General features: G+C 37.1%; 1 long non-coding RNA gene across 1 annotated transcript; it reads right to left on the reverse strand.

Moving 5' to 3' along the window:
* Positions 1-9,829: 9,829 nt before the first annotated feature.
* Positions 9,830-10,838, reverse strand: LOC147524495 (uncharacterized). The gene is made up of 4 exons (XR_015196979.1): positions 10,770-10,838; positions 10,636-10,675; positions 10,499-10,524; positions 9,830-10,204 (listed from the first exon to the last, which is right to left on the reverse strand). It is a non-coding gene; the product is annotated as an uncharacterized LOC147524495 (long non-coding RNA).
* Positions 10,839-14,680: the final 3,842 nt, after the last annotated feature.

The following is a 14,680-nucleotide window of genomic DNA, read 5'->3' on the forward strand; positions in this document are numbered from 1 at the left end:
AAGGATCACATGGGAAGCCCGTGGACAATCATGGAGAAGGCCAAGGAATTAAAGCTACTAAAGATGCGACTTGGACCTATTTTAAAGCCTATTCGGAAGCCCATGGCCAAAGAATTCGTTGCTTAGACCAAAGCCTGCAAAAGAGGATAGAAGGATAGAGCAGAAGAGACAAAATAGACTTCCACGTCTGGGACACATGGATTGCGCGTCCAGACGCATTGCTCGCATCTGAGACGCATGGATCGTGTGTCCAGACACATGAAACGACACTGTAGCCAATTCCTTCTCAGTTTTGGAGATGAAGTTGGACTCTGAAAGAAGTCTATTTGTATTAAGAAACAAATGGCGGTTTGGAATGCTTCTAGAACTCATTGTAACCCCTATAAATAGAGGACCTAAGTGCCTCATGTAATTTGCCAATTCACTTATATTCTTGTCTGCAGAACTTGAGGCAGAGAGAGATTAACAATAAAAGATTCGGTTTTAACTAGCCTAGTCTTAATAAATTAGTCTTTTCTAGTCTTATCTTCTTCGACTCTTTTTCTTCTCGTTCTTCGTGTTCTTCCTTCTTTATGGAAGGCTAATCTTCTCCTTCAAGGGAGGAGATAAAGCCGATGCTTAAGGTTTAATGATTCTTCTGGTTCATAGTGTTCTTTAATCAGGTTAGTTCTTTATGTTTTTAGTTATTAGTTCCATTGCCCACACCAGGAGATGGAAGTATAGAATAGGGTTTATGTTTTGCAATATTAATATCATGCTAGTGTTCTTTACATTTCTTATAGTAGTATAGTTATTTAGAGTTAAGGAAGTATTCTTTGTGTTGCCTTAGAAGGGGTAGCTCAGGGAGTGGCTGCCTAGGGGAAGTATTCTTTGTGTTTGCCGTAAGTGGTGATTTATTGAATGGCTGCCTTATTAGAAAGTACTCCTTGATGTTGCTCTTGATAATACATTGAATGGCTGCCCGAGCTTACATAAAAGGAAAGAAGATATTAATAGCATAAACATAGGAATAACCTTAAGTAGAGTTAATTGTTAACGATATTTCATCCAAGAGGGCATCGACATTCGCTCGATTGCCTAATTGTAGTCTACTTGTAAGAACAACCATGAAGCAGAAGGTCATATATTAAAAGTATTGGTGGATTCTAATCTCTTGAATTCCCTCTCTTATAAATTCCCAATAGTTTAGTTAATTTAGTTTAGTTTAGCATTAGAATCTAAAATCTCTACAATCATTGTTTTTAATCCCTTAAACCCCCTTTCCAGTCCTGTCCTTCACATAACATACACTTAAAAGTGAAACGATACTCTACTCATCCTTTACTTATTGAGGGATAATTAGGTTTTGATATGCTTCTATTTTGTTCAACGACCATCATCCATATACCATCTCACACACAAAAAGAGGCAAGGTCAAATGGCGTCGCTGCCGTTTTAAGTTGTTTATGTTTAACGTTTTCTTTCAAGATTAGAACTTTAGATATTGAGGTAATTTTAGACGTATCATCCATCCTTTTGAGAAAGAGAGAAGCTTGAAGGGCATCAAGAAGACAAGATCTACCATCCAGGTTAGTCGAATATTCATTCTTAGTATAGTTGCATCATAGTTTAGTTTTATTGCTTTCTAGTATAATTGCATTTAGGACATTTTCAACAATTGAAGTTGTAAGCCAACACAGCAAAATATCAAACTCTAGTATTTCTTGTCTGAATCTTGACAAACGGACTATCATCTGTGGGCAGTGGTACTTAAGCAATCCAAGTGATTCACCATAACCCTAGAAGAGACAGCTTTAGACAATGGGCTAGATACTAGCTGCAAAGCCCAACCCAGTTGAAGGAAAGTAGTTTTACATTTTAGTATAATTTAGAATAGTTGCATATTATTCAAGCATTGTAGGATAGTTTTTCGTCATTTTCGCATAACATTTTCTAGTGTATGCCCTGTCGTCCATATCATCATCCGATAAAAACACAATAGTAGACAAGGTTCAACAGCCGACTCACAAGAATACTAGATGAGATTGAAACAATGGTCGCACGCAATGATGGAGGTGTTTTGGACACCAATAATCCTGAAGCTATTCCACCCATGCAAGCACAACAAAGGAAGAAGCTGAGTGATTTCTATTCACTAATCATTGGAGACCCACCCAGCAGTATTGTTTTTCCAGAGACAGAAGCTAACCAGTTTGAACTTAGAGCATCAGTAATCTCTATGCTTCCAAAGTTCAATGGTTCAGACAATGTTCAACCTTATGTTCACATGAACAAATTTCTATCAATCCTCAGAACTTTTAAGAACCAGAATATCAGGGATGAGAGTATCAAGTTAATTCTTTTTCCACTCTCACTCGAAGGTAAAGCATCCGAATGGTTAAGCTGCCGCAAACCGATCAATTCAATCAACAACTGGGAGAAGTTGAGAAAAAAGTTTATGAACAAGTTCTACCCACCCCAGGAGACAGATGCCATGCAGCAAGCCATCAACAATTTTAAAGGGAAGGTAACTGAAGAATATCATCAAAGCTGGGAGAAATTCAATAATCTGCTAGTCTCATGTCCACATCATGGTTATGATAAGAGCACACTGGCTCATTTTTCTTTTGAGGACTTTCTACTATGAACAAGCAGATGATACAGTCAATGCATCAAGGCAAGTTTACATCATTAGATGGAGAGGAAGCCTACAAATTTCTCAAGAATTTAGCTGAAGACACTCAACAATCGAGTACTAGCAACGAGGACGTAGCTAGAGTCGAGGGGGTGCCGAAGCAATTTGGCAACCAAATTAAAGAAGACCCAAATCAAGCGATGCTATCAATTATGGCAAGCCTATCAACAAGACTTGAAACTCTAAATAAGAAGTTTGATCAGTTCCCTTTGAATCCTCCAAAACTAAACAATTTCCAAGCTAAACCTCAGCCATCTAAGCCTTGTTATGTCATTTGTGAGCTACGTTCTGGTAAAGGCCACACCACTAAATAGTGTTCGTACTATCTGGATACTAATGCAGAGACATGTAGTATCAACTCTTGAGGAAGAAATAACCAGTTAAATCAAGGACAGAATTATTGGAAGCCACAAAATACAAATCAGAGGAATTTTCCTCTAGGATTCCAAAATTAGTCAAATCAGTTACAGAATAACTAGTATCAGTTCCAAAACCGCTACCAACCATACAGAAATCAATAGTCATACCAAAACCAGCAATACCCAACCAACACAAATAGAGAATTAGTACCAGATCTTATGAGTGGATATATTGCCCCTACGCCTCAGTCGAGCAAAGCAATTATCCCACATCTGGAAGAAGCTATCACCACCATTGTCAATTAGCTGAAACAAACAAATCAAAGAACCCAGAAGTTGGAGAATAACTTTAGTGTCATTCAAGGCCAGATATGACAAATCGCTGCCGCCTTGACGGAAAGATCAAAAGGAGTATTACCAAGCCAGCCAGAGCCAAATCTGAAAGGAAGAGGTATTCTGCAGGTGGATAACCTAGAGATTACTAATGAACAAGTTAATGTTGTCACCACTCTGAGGTCAGGCAAGAAAGTTGATAACAAGATTGTCTATGAACTAGGGAAAGATTCTGCGAAGCCTAAGGAAACTTATGTCCCCACCATCCCACCCAGTTCTAACATTCCAGATATATCTAGTGTTGTGCCACCTGCTGAAGAAACTATTGCAAAAGAAGTTGAAGGAACTATTGTGGAAGTAAGTAAGAAGAAGCCATCACGAGTGACTCCACCTGTCATTCCACGATTTGTTACCAAGCTAACCGAAGCCGAGAGAAGAGAACCGATATTGAAAAATCCGCCAGCACTGTTTCCTTCGAAACTAGTGAATACCAGAAAGGATGACCAGTACAAGGAGATTTGTGATGTATTTCAGAATTTGCATATTAATATCCCATTTCTAACCGCCATCAAGAAAGTTCCCTCGTATGCTAAGTTTGTGAAAGATCTAGTGAAGAAGAAGACCAACATTCCGAAAGAAGCTTTTATCGCTCAAAGATGTTCATCGTACCTACAGAATCTAGCGGTTGTGAAACTGAAAAATCCTGGAAGTCCAACTGTTACATGCAGAATTGGAGATTCTTTGGAGGAGCAAGCTTTATTAGATTTGGGTGCCAGTGTGAATCTTCTACCATATTTCGTCTACGAGAAGTTAGGCTTGAAGGATTTTGAACCGACTGATGTTACTTTAAAGTTTGCAGATAAATCAGTAAAGATACCTAAAGGAATCATTGAAGATATCATAGTCAAAATTGAAGATTTCTATTATCCGGTTGATTTCATAGTACTAGACACAGAACCTACATCTGGTAGGTATCAACCAATCATTCTAGGCAGACCATTCTTGGCCACTGCAAATGCACTCATCAACTATCGAAACGGTAATATGACGTTATCCTTTGGTAATATGAGAGTCAAGACCAATGTTTTCCATATGTTACAGCAACCACAAGAAGTATGTGCTGTGAACGAGGTATACATGATTGAAGCGTTATCATAGGATTATCTGAATCATTCATATCCTGCTGATGAGTTGTTGAAAGCTCAGACAGACTCAGACTGTGAGGAACTTAGTGTTAAGGCAATCAATGCGATTTTGGATTCATCACCTGTCATGGATGACATCATGTTCAAAGAAAAGTTTGAATCACCTATGCCTGATAGACCATCTAAAGAGCTTAAGAAGGAGACGCCTAAGCTAGAATTGAAACCTTTGCCATCTACACTCAAGTATGTTTTCTTGGGAGATTTGGGAACCTACCCAGTAGTCATTATATCAGATTTGACTGAGGAGCAGGACTCCAGGTTAGTAGCACTTTTAAAGGAACACAAGTCAGCTATAGGTTGGACAATTGATGATATCAAGGGGATCAGCCCTATGATAGTTTAACATAGGATTCATTTGGAAGAGGATTCCAAGACTTCTAAGCAACCACAGAGGAGGCTTAATCCAAAAATGAAGGAAGTAGTTTGAGAAGAGGACGTCAAACTCCTTGATGCCAGCATTATCTACCCTATTTTTGATAGTCAATGGGTTAGTCCAGTTCAAGTTATGCCGAAGAAGTCCGGAACCACAGCAATCGAGAACGAGAACAATGAGTTGATTCCAACTAGGATTCAGACTGGATGGAGAGTTTGCATCGATTATAGGAAGCTGAATAGCGCATTGAGGAAAGATCATTTTCCATTACCTTTCATCGATCAAATATTAGAAAGATCAGCTGGACAAGCTTACTACTACTTTCTTGATGGTTACTCAGGATATTTTTAGATCCATATTCACCCTGAGGACCAAGATAAGACCACATTCACATGTCCTTTGAGGATTGCCTACACCATCTCTTCTTAGTCCTTAAACATTGTTGCGATACCAACTTAGTTCTGAACTAGGAAAAATGTCACTTCATGGTAAAGGAAGGGATAGTGCTGGGTCACCAAGTTTCAAAGGAAGGAATTCTAGTAGATCGAGCGAAAATGTCTATAGGAAGTAAGCATGTTGTCAAAAGATAAGTTTTGAGATGGAAAGCTAAGTATTCCCCACCTGTTAGTTTATGGGATTTACTCCCTGTTGGCCTTCAAAGGAAGATTATTTCTATGGCTCGTGTAAGGTTTGGTAAAAGTCCATTTGCACATAAGAGGAGAGTGCGTAAGCTAGATTGCTGTAAGAATTGCCATTCTGAAACTTGTCCTGGGTTACAGCCATTAAGAGAAAATTGTTGGTCCAAGGTATACTTTTGTCAATCACCTGCTGAGAAAGATCAGAAGAATTCCTACAAAGTGGAACCTAGTGGGTGGGAATACTAGTCTTGAGGATCTGACTATATAGGACTCAAAAGTCTTGAGAATCTGACTTTAAAAGACTCACATTACGTCTTGGGGATCTGACATAAAAAGACCTAAAAATTTGTTTCTTGAACTAATTCTTGATATTCGGCATCAATGGTAATATCCTACCTTTTTCTCATCCATTTCATTTACTTCTTTATACATTGAGGTCAATGCATGCATAAGTAGGGGGAGGGTGTACTTGAGAAATAAATTTCAAAAATTAGTTTTCAAAAACAAAAATATTTTTGTTTCTATATCAATAGCATGAAAAAAAATGAATTTTAATGATGAGTCTGGGATATATATTCTATACTGCTTAGTGTTGAGTTTGATAGATAGTTGATATTATTGATTTCATTACCGCTTAGACTATTTATTATGCTTGGACATAGTTCTTCTTGATAGAATTATTTATCAAGGCACCACTATAGTACTTGGTCAGTTTTGTGTACTTTTGCTAGAAGAGAGATTTAAACCCCTAGTAAACTGGAAGTAGAATTTTTAGACTTAGCCCGTGAGACTTGAGCTTTATACCCATTCTTTGGAGAGTTCTTATGAAAAATCCGAGTCTTAGTGACTCAACATCTTTTAGTTCTTTATGTCGTTGTAATATAGTCTCATTATTTATTGATTTGATTAATCACGAAGTGACATCAACTGAGGAGATAGCCATTAGGTCTTGTAGTCTATTCGAAATAGAGTATCATACTGATAAGTCAAGTAATGAACTTATTCAGCCTTTATCCCACCTAGTAGAACCATCATGTTAAAATCTTTTGAGCCTCACAATAAGCCATTTTATTTCATAAAACCCTTTACCCTTTACCCAACTCCAGACAAGGAGTATAACCAAAATCTTTATCATCCATACCCATATGTTTCTGAGAATACGAGGGGCACAAAGAGGAAGAAATAGCACAAAAGGAAGATTACAAGGAAATACCAGAGAGATACAATGAAGACCATCATTCTGTTCTAAGTGAAAGGAGCTAGTGGAAAACAAGCATATCCAGTACTAATCAAGGATATGCCACTGAGCTAAAAAAAAAAAAAAAAAAAAGAATAACTTGAACATAATGGATGGAAAAGCTAAGACAAAGGAAGAATTTTCTCTGTAATATAGAATTTGAAGAAATCTTCCAAAGAATGAAGCAAAACCCTTACTGTTTTCAGAAACAACCTTAGAATCCTTTTTACCTTTCCTTCATAAACCAATACCCAAGCCAAGTTACAACCCATGACTTATCACTACAATATGATACGAAGTCTAGAATAGGTGAGAGGATGCTAAAGTGAGGGACCCGACACTTCATATGTGATTGACATTCTTTCTATGAGACTAATTTCATCCAGAAGTCCATTTTTTAAGGTAGTATGTGGGATGTTCGTATTCATTATTCTTTTCCCCACATATATGAGGTAAAATAGTAAACCATCTTCTGAGAGATTCTTTTCTGAGAGTATGACTGGTGAGGATTGAAAGTCGAGATTATCTACCTATGGTAAATTAAAGATTCCGTTTCTTGGATAGGAGAGTATAGGAGATTGACTAAGTACACACATAAGCCTTGATTGAGAATTTTTACTATCTCCCATCATAATCTATGAGTCTTTGCAGCAATGTAGTTAGCAATGGAGACCGTCTGTTGGAGTAAGCACTAAGTTGGTAAGGAATTTCTCTCTTTGAAAAATACTATCATTCTTGAACATGCTATTGATTGATTTTGTGGGTAGATCACTTGAAAATCCTCATGAGACTATAAATCGTCCTTTCTGGGGAACTTAAAGGTTTAAAGCCTTGTTGCATATGGTAAATGCAATCGCGATGCCTGCAAAAATGAGTTAGGATTTTATTTTTGTTATTAAGATGTGATTTTGATCACTTATCTATTTTTTATCTTATTTTCTAAGAGACTAGCAAAATGCTAGTTGGGAGTTGTGATAAGTGCTCAAAAGGTGCAATTTAACCCTCGATTATGCCTCTTGTTTAACCATCTTAGTGTACTAATAGTATTTGTAAGTTATGTTTTATGATTCTACAGGTGCAAGAGAGAGTTTTGTGGAATATTAGAGAAAAAGGGATAAAACGGAGCAATTCAGAGCATTAAGGATCATATGGGAAGCCCGTGGACAATCATGGAGAAGGCCAAGGAATTAAAGCTATCAAAGATGCGACTTGGACCTTTTTTAAAGCCCAAGGCCAAAGGATTCGTTCCTTGGACCAAAGCCCGCAAAAAAGGATAGAACGATATAACAGAAGAGACAAAATAGACTTCCGCGTCTTGGACGCATGGATCGCGCGTCCAGATGCATTGCTCGCATCTGAGAGGCATGGATCGTGTGTCCAGACGCATGAAATGACACTGTAGCCAATTCCTTCTCAGTTTTGGAGACGTAGTTGGACTATGAAAGAAGTCTATTTGTATTAGGAAACAAATGGCGGTTTGGAATGCTTTTAGAACTCATTGTAACCCCTATAAATAGAGGACCTAAGTGTCTCATGTAATTTGCCAATTCACTTATATTCTTGTCTCCAGAACTTGAGGCAGAGAGAGATTAACAATAAAAGATTCGGTTTTAACTAGCCTAGTCTTAATAAATTAGTCTTTTCTAGTCTTATGTTCTTGGACTCTTCTTCTTCTCGTTCTTCATGTTCTTCCTTCTTTATGGAAGGCTAATCTTCTCCTTCAAGGGAGGAGATGAAGCTGATGCTTAAGGTTTAATGATTCTTCTAGTTCATAGTGTTATTTAATCAGGTTAGTTCTTAATGTTTTTAGTTATTAGTTCCATTTCCCATACCAGGGGATGGAAGTATAGAATAGGGTTTATGTTTTGCAATATTAATATCATGCTAGTGTTCTTTACTTTTCTTATAGTAGTATAGTTATTTAGAGTTAGGGAAGTATTCTTTGTGTTGCCTTAGAAGGGGTAGCTCAGGGAGTGGCTGCCTAGGGGAAGTATTCTTTGTGTTTGCCTTAAGTGGTGATTCATTGAATGGCTGCCCTATTAGGAAGTACTCCTTGATGTTGTTCTCGATAATATATTGAATGGCTGCCCGAGCTTACATAAAAGGAAAGAAGATATTAATAGCATAAACATAGGAACAACCTTAAGTAGAGTTAATTCACTACAAGAAAACAGGTTTTGGACTGTCGGAGGACCGTGGGCTTTTTGTGCGTCGGGAATGGTCTGCCGACAGTCATGACCGTCGGTAAAGCCCACCAATAGCGACGGTCTTTGCGTCGGTCATTGCCGTCAGTATTGCCACGGTTTTAAACCATAGGAAAAGCCGTCGGAAAAGGTCAGTATTTCCCACGGTTTGAGGTCGTAGGTAAAGATTAGTTTTACCGACGCTTGTAGTCCGTGGGGAAAGATATTTCCTACAGTCTTTGTGCGTGGGCTTTGGTGTTTGCGTAGTGAATTTTGGTTTTTGGCAGTTGTTATTTGACCGTGGGTAAAGTGGACGACCGTGGGAAAAAGTTCTTTCGCGACGGCTATGGGTCGTGGCAGAGTTATTTATTTTTTTTAAAAAAAATATTGATATTTTAATTCCTATTTCACCTGCAAATCCTGGCAATCAACAGAGACCTAGCAAATTAATTAAATATTGTAAGCTTTCGTCAATTATCTCGATTTCTCTTTCAACATAGTAGGATCTACAACTTTTAGAGAACAAAATAAAACTGAAAATAATAAAAGGGACAAAGCTACAGCATGACAAAGTGGATTAAAAAACCAAATCACAAACACTGATGAACTCGAAGAAGAAAGAGCATTCAGCCATTTAAAGCAGACTTATAGTGGTTCTCGTCGATTGTTGTGTAAATCACGCCTTCATTTTCCAGTAATCCGATAGATTCCCTACACATACCAAAAGGGCAAACGCGTTTGCTTAAATGCCTGTGTCAAATGATTGAATACCAAAATCAGAAATGCAAGGTGTCCTAAACATAGTTATAAAATACTATAACTAGCAGCATATCGATAGTAAGTCCCTCCCCCAATAGGATGCATCCTCCCTCGCATACAACACTGGAGTTCCCAAGTTGCGACTTAAGAGTGAGTGAATATATTTCAGATTTCCCTTAAAGCCCGTTGTAAAGATATAATCTTCCAACAATCTAAGTTTAGGCAAAATTGGAAAGAGGTTCTAAACATAGTTATAAAATACATCAAACTTAAATATAATTAACATCTTGATGTACTTTATATCCCATAAAATCCCATCTCCAAATAAACTCTATAAAAACTATTAAGAGTAATACCTATATGTTCACATATAATAGGAGTGCTCAACATGTAGTTCCAGGTGGTTCGACTTCAACTGCCGGAATAAGGGATGGCTTGGACTTCTGTACAAAACTTCTCAATTAGTAAATAAACAAACTTCCATCAAAGATAGACAATACTACTCGATGATTCTCAAAATCTCTTCAATATTTTAAAAATAGAGAAAACAATAGAGAAAGAAACACTACAACTAAAGTACTAAACTGCCACCCAAGAGAAATAAAAATACACATTGCCCTTTGAGTAACATGTTTCAAAATAGTTTAAATTTTTCTGATCTCTTCACACACACACCCCGTGTGGCAGCGAGAGAGCAACTAAGCCATTAGAACTTGACAAAAATGATGACATCATACCTTTACGGCCTTGACATTTTCTTCATCTGCAAGAAAAAGAATCTCACTCAGACCCTTGTAATCACAGAGTACCAAACATGCGAAAAACTAGGACCACGTATAAGATAAAATGAAAAAATTGGTTATTAAGATGATACCTTTAGTATCCCACAAGTCAACCATTCCAGATACTTGACCCTGTTGAATGTCAAAAGACAGAAATGGAATCAAGAAACGGCTGCTTTAGAACATAAATCAACAACCTCCTCTAAGTAAATAATTACTCTCTTACCTTAGAAACATCTTTGGTTGTTTCAACAACCACTCTCCGCGGCTTTCTTGGATTTCTTGAGGATTGAAGATGGGACAGTACAACAAATGGATTTTTCTGCAAACGATCTATCGCGAATGGAGAATCTTGTCCCTATTCTTGTCGATTTTTCTCTTCACCGAAAATCTAGCGAAAAATATTACATAAGATCTTTTATAGAACGCAGACTCACCTTGAGTGGCCTCTTTACTTGAAGCAATGTTAGCTTTCATAAGATCTCAGAGCTGCTTCGGCATCCTCAATTCCAAATGCTTCTAGTGCAGAGTCGTTCTCGATTTGCAAAGATTTGTAATCCCAATCGATGATCTTTCCATCAAGAACCCCATACACATGTATGGTTGTTAATATAGACATCCTCCTCATACTTACTTCTTGGTAGTCTTTGTCTCCTGCAAATACCATATATATGTGAGAACAAATACATCTTAAAATCATCAAAATTTAGAAAAAAACCGAAATACGATAAATATAAGAGTTGTTACAAATGATAGACCAGTCCTAAAATAGATTGAGGGGGGCATTAATCCATAAAAGGATTTAAAATCACTAAAATATCATAGAAAATTCCAACAGGATTAAACATATTACATAGAGGATTAAATAAAAAATCGACCCGAACCACGATGCGATATAGAGGATTACATAAAGATATCATTAGAAAATTCCAACAGGATTAAACATATTACATCCAACCAAATAATAACTACTAGCTTTACTAGACCAAAAAGTTGCATATCATAGACAAAGAAGTAAGCGATTTGCAAAGAACTATTGATAGATCTTTAGTCATTAATTAGTTTGCTTACTCGTTCTCCATAAAAAGCTCTCCATATGTATTTCCACAGAAATTGGCAACAACTGAAGACTGATGTAATGGTCTCTTCTCAACCCATTACCAGCGACGCAACAACCGAAAGTCTGGCTATCTTGACCTTCATGCTCGATATCATCATCCGGCATTACCGAAGTTTAATCGCTAAAAACGAAGGCATTCTGTAAAAAGCCTCCTGGGCTAGCTCCGCATGGAAAAGTGACATTTTTGGATCAAGGAAGGGATCAGTACTTCTTTGTGGTGTCGGCCCAGTCGAAGCGGTGTCCCCTTTCTCTCTGCTGAATTCTCTCGCCATTGGTCCCGAATTATAAGCACCGGACCTGCTAGAAGCTAATCGATGTAATGGTTCTGAAGCCATTTGACGATTCCGTCGGACATCTATAGGACCAGAAAGTAGTCCGCTTCTGTTCTGAACAAAAGAAGACCCTACTGCCGAATAAAACTCCGACAAACACCTAGCAGACTCGACCCGTACGACAGAATCCCCAAATAGAGTACATAACCGAGCAAAGATCATACAAATTGTCCTAGCCAACAACCCAACAATCTTATCATAAGTCTGATTCCACAACGAAACATCTTTAAGATGCCTAACATCCTGCTTATGCCACATCAATTTCTTCTAAAACACTCTCCGACTCTCCTTATGTTGATTATGTTGAAGCTTCCTCGACGTCTGTTCCAACTCATTCAAAACTTGACTCTCATTATAAATATTCAACGTACATTCCATCTCTAAAGATCAACATACAAACAAAAGAAAAGGCAATTAAGTAATTAAATTATTACTCTAAAAATAAACTGATAGGAACCCACTTACTGTATTTGTTCCATTTCCTTCGAATCAATGCTCTCATTCAACCAAAATACAAATAGGAAAAAAAAAATTATAACTATAAACAATTCTTGCTTTCATTTCTTACAATGGGATGGTTTGTTGACTAAAGGCATGACTTATATCTACTTAAGGAAAACTCACCATCTGTGGCAAACAAGACGCCCAGTGCCATCATCAATAGAGAAAGAAACATCTGTAGCCCTTTCAACTCTATCAGAAACCATCCCAACCAACTTAATCTAATAACAAAAACACAAAATAATATATATATATTAGTAACAAAAAATAAAGGGTGATAAAAATAAATAGAGTTTGAGAAATTTACATTATTGACATCAATACCGTCAACGACTATATTACATTATTGACATCACTTGCCGTAGTTTCTTGACCTGTCCATTAAGTTTTCCTTCCCATGATCTCGCCACCAGTTTGGGTTGTAAATGAGGTCTCTCCAAGAGCTCTCCACAGACTCTATCTTTCACCCCATTCACTGAAAAAAAAAAAACAGAACTTCCGCTTCGTGCTAACAGTAAAACTAATCAACTGGAGATTATTTCATGGACATGTCTAGACCAGTAAAACTAATCAACTAAAGATTAACTCATAGCACATGCCCAGACTCTAGACTAGTCAAACAAATCAAATATTCATAACAACTGTCCAGACTAGTAAAACTAATCAAACTTTAAAAAGCAAGTAAAGTGACTAGTAATGACTAATCACCAATATCTCCAATTCGACCTTCTAAAATCCATAGGCTATCTCACAAATTAATAGACAATCGTAACATTATATCATAAGTGAATGTATCGAGACTTGTCCCCTGAAATTACAAAGAACCATTTTTAAATTGACACGAGCAGTTCTATATGGGGGATGGTTGGTAGCTCTAATGTTCCAACAACAAGCACTATAAGCAGTTCTATACAGGGAATTTGGTATTACATAAATACAAAACATAAATAGAAATTTTTTACCTTGAATAAAGGTTGCACTTTGAGGACAATCGAACAATCTGAGGTGTTTGGTCGAGAGATAGATTAGGTCTTGATTAAAAACATCACTTTCAAGTAGCATGTCGAATTACCAGTAGTTTAACATTTCAGAAATAGCATACGTAACGGCACAGAGAATAATAAAAAAAGAAAAGAAACACACAATCCAAAACAAGTCATGATTTCAATACAAAGTAAAAACAGATTCATAAAATAAAACCCAACAAAAGATATAAAACCCTAAAAAAAAATGGTTACAGAAACATGACATGGCGATCAGTTAATATAAATTTAGAGAGAAAGAGAGAATAGGGAATGAATACTACTTTGATAACAACAACATCTAATATTAGATTAAAAATGAAAAAAAAAATCAAATAAAAAATCAATGTTTAATAGCATAATAAGTCACCTTCAATTTGTAATGGAGGAATCACGTTCGGAGAAGAGAAACGAAGCTTGTAATCCCTTTCCCACTTAGTAAATCCTAAAAAAATTTAAATTGAAAAATTAGTTTTCCCAGTTTTGGAAAAAAAAAATCGGTGCTTGAAAAAAAAAAAATCGCTTGCTTGAAAAAAATCGGTTTTGAAATACCTTCTTGAGATGAGAGAAGAAGGAAAGAAAAAAAAAAAAAGGGTTGAGTGGCGTGGGGATGAAGTGTTTTAACTGTTGGCGGTGGGAGATGAGAGAAGAAGGAACAGTCCGGTCTTTTCTTTTCTTTTTTAGAACTGTTGGCGGTGGGAGGGAAGCAAGTGGTCAGCCCGCCCAAACTTTTCAGCTCTAAGCCCACGGTCGAAACGCGTAGAGCAGGTGTCATGGTTAAAAAAATTGTACCCGACGGTTTTGGCCGTAGCTCCACCCACGTCCCAATTAAAGGGATAAACCGTGGCTAAAGGTATCAAAGGCACGAAATGAGAAAAAATGCATTTGCTACGGTCAAAATTCGTAGGAAACTATGCAAGGGTTTATGACCGTGGCTAAAAATACCGGGAATCCGTGGGGAAAAATCGATTTTCTTGTAGTGATTGTTAATGATGTTTCCTCCAATAGGGCATCGACACTCGCTCGATTGCCTAATTGTAGTCTACTTGTAAGAACAACCATGAAGCAGAAGGTCATAGGTTAAAAGTATTAGTGGATTCTAATCTCTTGAATTCCCTCTCTTATAAATTCCTAATAGTTTAGTTAATTTAGTTTAGTTTAG

This window comes from Coptis chinensis, chromosome 1 (genome assembly GCF_015680905.1).
Source record: "Coptis chinensis isolate HL-2020 chromosome 1, ASM1568090v1, whole genome shotgun sequence".
NCBI lineage: Eukaryota > Viridiplantae > Streptophyta > Magnoliopsida > Ranunculales > Ranunculaceae > Coptis > Coptis chinensis.